This window comes from Eumetopias jubatus, unplaced genomic scaffold (assembly GCF_037043125.1).
Source record: "Eumetopias jubatus isolate StellerSeaLion01/CBP00866 unplaced genomic scaffold, mEumJub1_p1.0 scaffold_9, whole genome shotgun sequence".
Lineage (NCBI taxonomy): Eukaryota > Metazoa > Chordata > Mammalia > Carnivora > Otariidae > Eumetopias > Eumetopias jubatus.
The window spans coordinates 54,196,889-54,206,750 of NW_028274815.1; positions in this window are offsets into that span (position 1 = coordinate 54,196,889).

The following is a 9,862-nucleotide window of genomic DNA, read 5'->3' on the forward strand; positions in this document are numbered from 1 at the left end:
AACAAAGAAAGTGTTCGAAAATGTCATGTTCCCCATTTTCGGGGAGTATCCATTACCTTAGGGATGATCTTTTTCAATGATAAGCTTAGCAGAGGTTACAGAAGTCATCACAGGACTAGATTCTTTGACTAGCTCCCTTTCTTCATTCCACCGGTCACCATTCTTTGGCTGCAGTCTACGGAAACCAACTCTAGCTAATTTACTGGAAGGATATGGGGTGGCTCACAGACTTGAAGAAAAAATGAAAACTAGGTCTTTGGAAAAACAGAAACCAGGACAACTGTGGGGTTCCAGGAAACGAGAACTAATGGATGGTCTCTTTGAGACACCAAGCTAAAAAATCCCAGTGGATTTCAGGCTTGTACAAGTTCCCAGGGACAGAGGCTTTGATTGGCCTCCCTTGGCTGAGTGCTTACCTCTCCTGAAGGGGGAGCCCGCGAACTGACGGCCCATCGGGACAGCGCCCAATGTGCGGGGGCTCATCCCCCAAAGGAAAATCGAGGCGCTAGTCACAGTAGAAGTGTGAAAGGTCCCTAGGCAGGCAATACCAACTGATGTCCACAGAAGGCATCTGAGCAAGCAGGAAAGTCGGAGCGGGAGGAAGATCTGCTCTTGGGGTTTTCTAAGAGCCTCCTGATTCACTCTCCGCTACCCCTCTGTTTCTCACTTTTCGCTAATGCAGATTACGGAGAATTATAGATGGCCCGCCATCACTTTGTCATTGCACCAAAATTATTCAAAACCTGGGGGGAGTAGGAGTGGAAGAATCCACATTTGATGGCACTTGGGCGAAACAGAAACAATAAAGGGATGATTTGCCATGTCTGCATTTAAACAAGTATTTTTGCTATGGTGTGTTTGTATAGGCAATGGAAATAGTTCTTGCATTTACCCAGTCTGATTTCGTGACTAAATTGATCTTCTTTTGTTTAATTCATCAAGGGACTTCTAATTTATAACGTTTTCTCTTTTTGTCCTAATATGACGAAGAACCCTTACACAGGAAATATATTATTTGGATGCCCACAGAGTAAAAGCGCCCTCTGCATTCTGAATAATTCATTTCAAGAAATATGTGTTTAGTGGTTACCATGTGCTAGACTAGGTAAAAATGTCTTGCCACCAAGAGCGCCCCAAATTTGTTGATCAGCTGAATGGACCACGGATGGATTGGATGCCGCCTCTCCTGCTTCTCCTCCTGCCACAGGTCATCATGCCTGGTTAGCAACACCTAGTGGTCAGTGTAGGAACTGCCTGAATCAATGACATTTTATTTAAGACTTCCTTCACTTACTAGTTTGAGCAAATGCTCTTCAGCTCTTGCAGGTCCTATTCCCAGATCAAAAAATTACAATCTCCTCCAAAATCTTTTTCATGTACATGTGTCTAGGCTTACTTTTTTAAACCTCTTTCTGTCCTCCTTTTAATTCTCACATGTGACTAACACCTTGGAAACATTCTTATAGGACATTGTACCTGTGTAAGGAAAATTTAAGACTTTGGAATAAGCAAAAATGACTACTGTCTCCAGTGGAAAACTATGCATCATTTACAGCACACCATTCCAGGTAATCTGATTCTATGGAATTTGTGCTTTTCCTTGTATTTGAATTATTTTACAACTCTGTAAATTATGGATAATTGATAGCAATGCAAATAACTCTTATCTATAAACATGCAAATACATTCCATTATATATATATATTCTATTCTATTCTTCAATAAACTCTATTCCACTCCACTTCCCCACCCTACCCCCACTAAAATAAGCCAAGTTTTTGTCCATTTGTAAATTGATTTTAACATTTCTTTACTCCATATAAAATGATCACTACAATAAATTCAGTTAGTATTTGTCACCATACGTAGTCAAAAATTTTTTTCCTTTTGACAAGAACTTTCAAGATCCACTCTCCCAAATGCTTTCAAATACACAATACAGTATCGCTAACTCTAATCATCATGCTGTGTGTTACATTTGCATGACTTACTCAGTTTAGAACTGGAAACTTGGACCTTTTGACCCGTTCATCCATTTCACCCACCCCCTAACCCTGCCTCAGGCAACCACCAATTTGTTCTCTATATCCATGAGCTCAGTGTTTTTGTTTTGTTTTGTGTGGGTTTCTTTTAGATTGGTATTTAGATTTTTTCTATTGGTATTTATCATTTGCTGCCTGATTTATTTCATTGAGTATACTGTCCTCAAGGACCACCCATGTTGTGGCAAATGGCAAGATTTCATTCTTTTTTATGGCTGAACAATATTCCACTCTACATATACATACTACATTTTCTTTATTCATTCATCCATCAGTGGGCATTCAGGTTGTTTCTATGTTTGAGTTATTATAAATAATGCTGCAATGAACATGAGGATCCAAATACCTTTTCAAATTGGTAGTTTCATTTTCTTTGGATAAATACACAGAAGTAGAATTGCTGGATCATATGGTAGTTCTATGTTTAATTTTTTGAGGAAACTCCATATTGTTTTCCAGAGTGGCCGCACCAATCTACACTCCCACCAACAGTGCACAAGCATTCCCTTTTCTCTACATCCTTGCCAACACTTGTTATTTCTTGTTTTTTCTGATAATAGCCATTCTAACAGGTGTGAAGGGATATCTCATTGTGGTTTTGATTTGCATTGCCCTGATGATTAGTGACGTTGAGCATCTATTCAGGTATTTGCTGGTCATCTGTATGTCTTCTTCGGAAAAATGTCTATTCATATCCTCTGCCCATTTTTTAATTGGATTGTTTGGTTTTTTGCTATTGAGTTGTGTGAGTTATTTACATATTTTGGATATTAACCCCTTATGAGATACATGATTTGCATTCAGTGGGTTGCCACATTTCTCGATTATACTGAATAAATCTGCCCTTGGCTCTGGAAGAATACACTATCTTTCAAGGCTATTGTTCACTATACAAACATCCATGAAAAGATAGTGCCTTTTCTTGCAAGTTGTAGAGAAACATAAGAGATCCATGGAGAATTATCTCCCGACAAAAGGAAAGCCTTAAGTTGTTAATTCATTTGAACCCACTAGAAAATATCTACTTGGTGCCCAATGGGGCTTCAGCTCAAGATGGGGAACCAAGCCCACATATTGAGCAATTCTCTCCCAACAGACACACATACACAAAATTTATGTGAAAATGATAAAAGAAATATAAAAGTGTGAATGGACATATACCCATTTGCTTCAAAGTAAGTATTTACATGCATTTATTTCCTTGCATTGTCAGCTAAGAGGGCCTAGAAGCAGCAACACCCCTGTAGCAATGGGCATAATGGTATGGACCAAATGTCAGTGTTCCCCAAAATTCATATGTTGAAATCCTAGTCCTGAATGTGATGGTATTAGGAAGTGTGGTCTTTAAAAGATTATTAGGTCATAAAGGGGATTACTGTCCTTATAAAAAACATGGAGAGCTTGCTTTCTCTCTCTGCTGCCACGTGAGGATAAAATGGGTCTGCAACCCGGAGAAGGCTCTCCCAGGAACCCAACTCTGCTGGCACACCGACCTTACACATTCAGCCCCCAGAACTGTGAGAAATGTCTGTTGTCTATAAGCCACCCAGTCTGCGGTAGTCGGTTACAGCAGCCTAAACTGACTGAGACACACACAGTGCCCTGATCTTGATATACTATTCTCCAATAAAAGGCACTGGGCCCCTTGGATAAATAGATGATGCTAGGACTGGAGCAGGAAATATACAAGATGAGCCTGGAAGCGCCAGAAAGTAAGGGAGCGCTGAAAAAAAATTTTTTAGCTAAAAAACAAAAAGTAAAACCACAATGATGGGTTATGTCAAAGGGACACAGGAGCCAACTGAAAGAATTTCCAATGGCCAAAGCTGGAACAATTTGAGCAACAAAATAAGCAAAGTAGTATTGGGTTATATATTGGGTTTTATATATTGGGTTATATATATCTCAAGGTAGACAATAGGTAAATAAATGATTGAATAAATAAAGAAATGAGGGAAAATAAATAAATCTATGGCAAGAATTCTAAATAATTTGTGTAAATACTATTCCCTCAAGGAGATGGAACATATATCCCTACTCCTTAATTGTGGGCTGCTTACAGTGAATTCCTTTCAGAGGACTGTATGGAAAGAGGAAAAAAGAGTAATTTTATGGTGGAGAAAGCTGACAAACACTACCTTACCCAGGTGATCAAAGTCAATATCAACAGTGATAAGTCAGGTTGAGAGTATGAACCCTTGATACCTAATCATGGGTAAAACCTGAGACAAACCTCAGTTGTGGGACATTCTACTAAATACTTGGCCAGTCCTCCTTAAAACTGTCAATGTCATCAAAAACAGGGAAAGTCTGAGCAACTATCATGGCTAAGAGAAGCCTAAGGAGACATGACAACTAACTGTAATGTGGGATCCTGGCTAGGATCCCAGAACAGAGAAAGCACATTATGAAAAGCCTAAATAAATCTTTAGAAGTATGGACTTTAGTTAATAATAATGTATAGGGGCACCTGTGTGGCTCAGCCGGTTAAGCGTCTACCTTCAGCTCAGGTCGTGATCCCAGAGTTCTGGGATGGAGTCCCACGTCGGGCTCCCTGCTCAGTGGGGAGCCCGCTCCTCCCTCTGCCTGCCGCCCTCCTGCTTGTGCTCTCTCTCTCTCTCTCTCTCTGACAAATAAATATATAAAGTATTTTTTAAAATTAAATAATAATAAAATATACAGATATTGGTTAATTCATCTTCATCTTCTTCATTTTCATAACGTGCAGATGGAGATTCCAATGCAACAATTTCCATATAGTTATGTTCACATTCCATCTGTTCAGAAAGGTTTTAAATTCACTAACTTGGAAAGGTATTTGCATCCCCATGTTCACTGCAGCATTATTTACAATGGCTAAGATATGGAAACAACCTAAGTGTCCATCAACAGATGAATAGATAAAGAAGGTATGGTGTACCTATATATATAGTGAAATATTCAGCCATAAAAAAGAATGAAATCTTGCTATTTATGACATGAATAGACTTCAAGGGTATTGTGCTAAGCGAAATAAATCAGAAAAAAGACAAATGCCATATGATCTCACTTATATATGGAACCTAAAAAAACAAAAACAAAAGCCAAGCTCATAGATACAGAGAACAGACTGATGGTGGCCAGAGATGTGAGTGCAGGCTGCTGTGAAATGGGGGCAGTAAGTCAAAAGATACAAACTTCCAGTAATAAAAAAAAAAAAATAGTAAGTCCTGGGGATATATATACAGCATGGAGACTATAATTTATAATACTGTATTGCAGAGTTGAAAGTTGTTAAGAGAATAAATGTTCAAAGTTCTCATGACAAAGAAAAAATGTTTTGTAACTATATATGGCAATGGATGTTAACTAGACTTATTGTGGTGATCATTTCTCAAAATGTACAAATATTGAATCAGTATGTTGTACACCTGAAACTAATATAATGTTATATGTCAATTATACCTCAATATAAAAAAAGAAAGGCTTTAAGTCAGTAAGAACTGTTTTTGCGGTGGGAACTGTTTTGTTGGTTCTTTCTGGCCTTCTGAGGATTATGGAGGTATAGAAGACCTCTTTTTAAAGAGGGTGACTTAGTTAAGCTTAAGATTTTAATGCAGTGTATAATTCTTTGCAGTATGGTTTATAATAATGAGAAGTTGGGGAGTGTATCTAAATATACAAGAATAAAAGCTTAGTTAACTGATTTATGACGCATATGTAGAATAAAATAAATGGAATTCAATAGGAATAAATGGAAAAAGCAGGACACAAACCATATGGAGACTTTATGTGCTAATTTTTATATAGCGAACATGGAACCTTTATTAGGCTGAAAGGGGGTGGAGTCCTGTGATCATCTAGGTGCCGAGGAATAAACTGTCAAATTTTTAACAAGGCATGTCTAATAATGGCCATAAATATCTCAATAGTTATAGGGACAACATGTTGGAGATTTTACGGTATAGCTTTGGTGTCCAATTAACAGAGGAATGGCATTAATGAATGCCAAAGTACCCACTGCTTTGGTGTAGCTTTAGCACACCGAAGGCTCCAGAAGACCGAACACAGCTTTTCAGGAGCTCGGGCCCATCAGCACTTCGGGCGGCGGCACCACCCTCAGCTGGGCTCTGCCACAGGAGACGTGCTCACAGAGCAGACAGCAGCATCCTTGATGTCAGGCATTCACAGCCTGGATGAAGCAGACGCACCAGGCACCGCCCGCTGCAGGGGTTTCAGGAGAGAATCTAAGGAGGGCCAGCAGGGGAAGCCCACAGTAACTGATGGGGCCGTGTCCATGAGTCCATGTGAGTCATCTCCTGCAACATCTTCTAAGTACACAGGGGCCCAGGGAAGGGGGCCAGAGCTCCCATCCCGGAAGTTCTGTGCACAGCTGAAAAGTACCATGTGCAACTGCTGCTGGGAGCCAGATTTTACCCCAGTCTTGCGGGGCTGGGGACACGCGGTTTCTATATCTGCATCATGGTCACTGATGAAAGATACCGAGGGTATCTTCACTTTTCAACTTGTTCCAACAAGTTCTTTCCTAAAACGGGCTTCTGAAGATACAGCTGCTACTTGGAGTCCCAGTTGTCACCCATCCTTCTTACATTTCCTGCCCACTTCCAGATGAGCTAAGTGGCATTAAGTGTGGCTGAGGTCACTGAAGAGATGTTCAAATAAGCTATTTTAAAAGTTACTGACATCATCAGCTCTGAGCTGTTATTTCTAGGTCAGCACAATGTCTTGTCTGCAGCAGCGACAGTCATGGCTGATGACCGCCTGAGTGCGTGGGACACGGTGGGGTACCGAGCCAGGTGGAGCTCCAGCAGCCTAGTGACATCGCACACCCTCTAGCAGCAATGCTGTAAAAGTAAGAAAGGAAAGAAAACAGATAAATTTGGATTCCACATCTCACATTTTATATCAAAATAAATTTCAGATGGATCAAAAATTTGAATTCCACATCTCACACTTTATATCAAAATAAATTTCAGATGGATCAAAAATATTAAAAATATCAGGAAATATGTTTTCTATCAGAAAACATGAGATAAAATTATTTTTCTAATCCCAGAATGGGAATGACATAAGAGATTGATAGATTAAATTACATAGTAGTTAAAAATTATGTATGAGAAAAACAAATCAAAAAGACCAATGTCAAACTGAAAATAAATGATGATATAATCACAGACAAAAAGCTAATTTCCCTAGTGTACTAAGAATTCACATAAACATAAAATAAAGACAGAAAATGGGTAAAGAATATGAACCAACAGCTCATAGAAAAGGGAGACCAAATGATTCCTAAGCTTATGAAAAATGTGTGAACCCATTCATAATAATAAGAAATGCACAAAGGAACGAGATGATATTCCTTACATGTCAGATGGCTCAGATTCAAAACTCTGGTCACACTCTTTGTTGATAAATGTGCAGGGAAATAGGCATATGGCTGGTGGGAGGATTAAGTAGAACAGACTCGACAGAAGAAAATTTGGCAATGGTTACCAATATTACAGAAAGCACATATTCTTTGACCCAGAAAATCTGCTTCTGAGCAAAAGTCCTCGGATATATTTACCTGCGTGCAAATAACAAAATTACAAGGACTCCCCACACTAAGGTACAAGTAGTATCTTCCACCATCCTCTACTTCTTTCTCCTTTCTTGGTCACAATAACACCAACACCGTCCTTAGTATCCGTTTATTTGTGTTGACCATCTCTCCCACGCGAGTGTGTGTGTGCGTCAAGGGTGAGCAGCAGGCCTGCTTGGGGAGCCCGGTTTGCCTTCTCACAGAACCACTTCCTCATGTAATTTGGAGACCACGAACTGGTTATGTGTCCTGTTTACTGGGAGAGGCACAAACTGGCACTCAAACTTTGGGCCTATATAACTGGAATGATATAGGCAGATGGGGAACTAGGGCAGTACATTCTCTGTTTCAGAATGAATCCCACGTATCTTGACCTCGTTCACCTGAAACTATGTTTGTACTCCCCACATGGAGCTGCTGGACCACTGCGAAGACCAAACAGGCTTCACATGCTGTTTTTCCTGCCCTGTTTCGGACTATGGAGTAAATGTCCTGCTAGACTTGGTCCAACTGAGTCCTACTAGCTGCCTTGCTAGTCTGAACCTGGAATTACTCCTGGTGGCAGGATAGTGCCCTAGAAGGCAGGCTGCATCCCTGGCATCTAGAACAGGACCCGGTACACATGAGCAACTCTGTAAATAAGATTTAAATGATAAACGAATGGACGGATGAATAATGTTAAGTGAAAAAGATCAAGGTGCACAACAGTAACACTGCATGTTACCGTTTGTGTAAAAAGGTAATACTGCTTCCATTGGCATAGGCTAAGTCTGGTCAAAGGCACAAGTAATTCGCACCTCAATAAATGAATGCACTTCTACCTTTGGTGGTTACAGGATTTCTTTAAAGGTTTTTACTGGGGGGCACCTGGGTGGCTCAGTCGGTTAAGTTTCCTCCTTCGGCTCAGGTTGTGATCTCAGGGTCCTGGGATCAAGCCCTGAGTCGGGCTCCCTGCTCAGCAGCAAGTCTGCTCCTCCCTCTTGCTCTGTGATTGCTTTTACTCTCTTTTAAATAAATCAATAAAATTTTTTAAAAAATAAAGGTTTTTATTGGAAAACAGTTGTGGTCTGCTTTATAATATATATAAACATATAAATGATTAGTTGAGATTGTATATCATAGGCAATAATGATTTTGAACTGGACTATTATCAAGCAGACGTTACAGAAGAGTGGTATGCAGTAAATAGGCAGATGTTGAGCATGGGACCCTACTCATCCCATCAGGAGCGAGACGTTGGAAAATAATATAGCTTAAAGTAATTAACCATATTCATCTTCCCTATGAAGTTGTTGAAAATCAATCAATAGGTTTTGAGGTAAGGGGCGCTAAAAAAATAATAACTTGCATTATAAGGAGTTTATATTAAGCTTTCTGACCATAGTTAAATAACCGTAAATATTCTTATTTCATAACAACTAAAATATACATTACATAAGAGTAAAGAAAAATACATTTTTTTCCATTCCCTGTGTAATAAATGAAACAGATAAGGAGAAGCTTACAGAGAATCCAAGAATTGTTAAAAACTATTAAGAAATAAGCTTAAAAGATGGATAGCACTGCTTTATCTTTATACCACTCAGACTTATCCTATGATTTAATAGGAGACTGTTCCTGCTAACTGGTTATCACAGCATGGGTTCTGTATCAGGGGGCCTATACTGGACAATATTTATCTACATATGTCTCCTATGTATTTTAGCCCATTAAAGTCCAAGGTAAAGTCCAACAAACAGGCTGCAAATCCTGGAAAGTCTTTCCACTCTGGCTGGTAGCAATGCAAACTATTCCCAGCCCTACCGCTGGGAATGATTCAACCCGCGGCTTTCTTTCCTGGCCTTGTAGAATTTTGCCCCATACCTGCACAGATCAGTAGTTAGCCAAAGATCCAAGCAGACTGCTCTGCAGACATCTAGAGCATTCTCGATCTCTCTGCTCCATTTCTCCTCACTGACAACCTGCCCTGCAAGTTCTAGCCAGTCTCCCCTCCCTCTCATTTCTGCTCCTCAGTTTAGTGAGGGTCCTGGGCTCTGTTTCAGTTCTCCTTCCTGCGGCACGGCCTGGAAATGGGTTCACACAGCCAGCGAAGGCAATCAGAGGGCTTGTCTTAATTATTTCCCTCTTCTCAGGTTTCACAGTCTATGATACCTACTCTGCTGTCCACTGTCTGAAAACAGTTGCTCCTGCTGTTTGAATTTCTAGCTCCTTATTACAGGAGGGAAATTCTTGTTGCAGT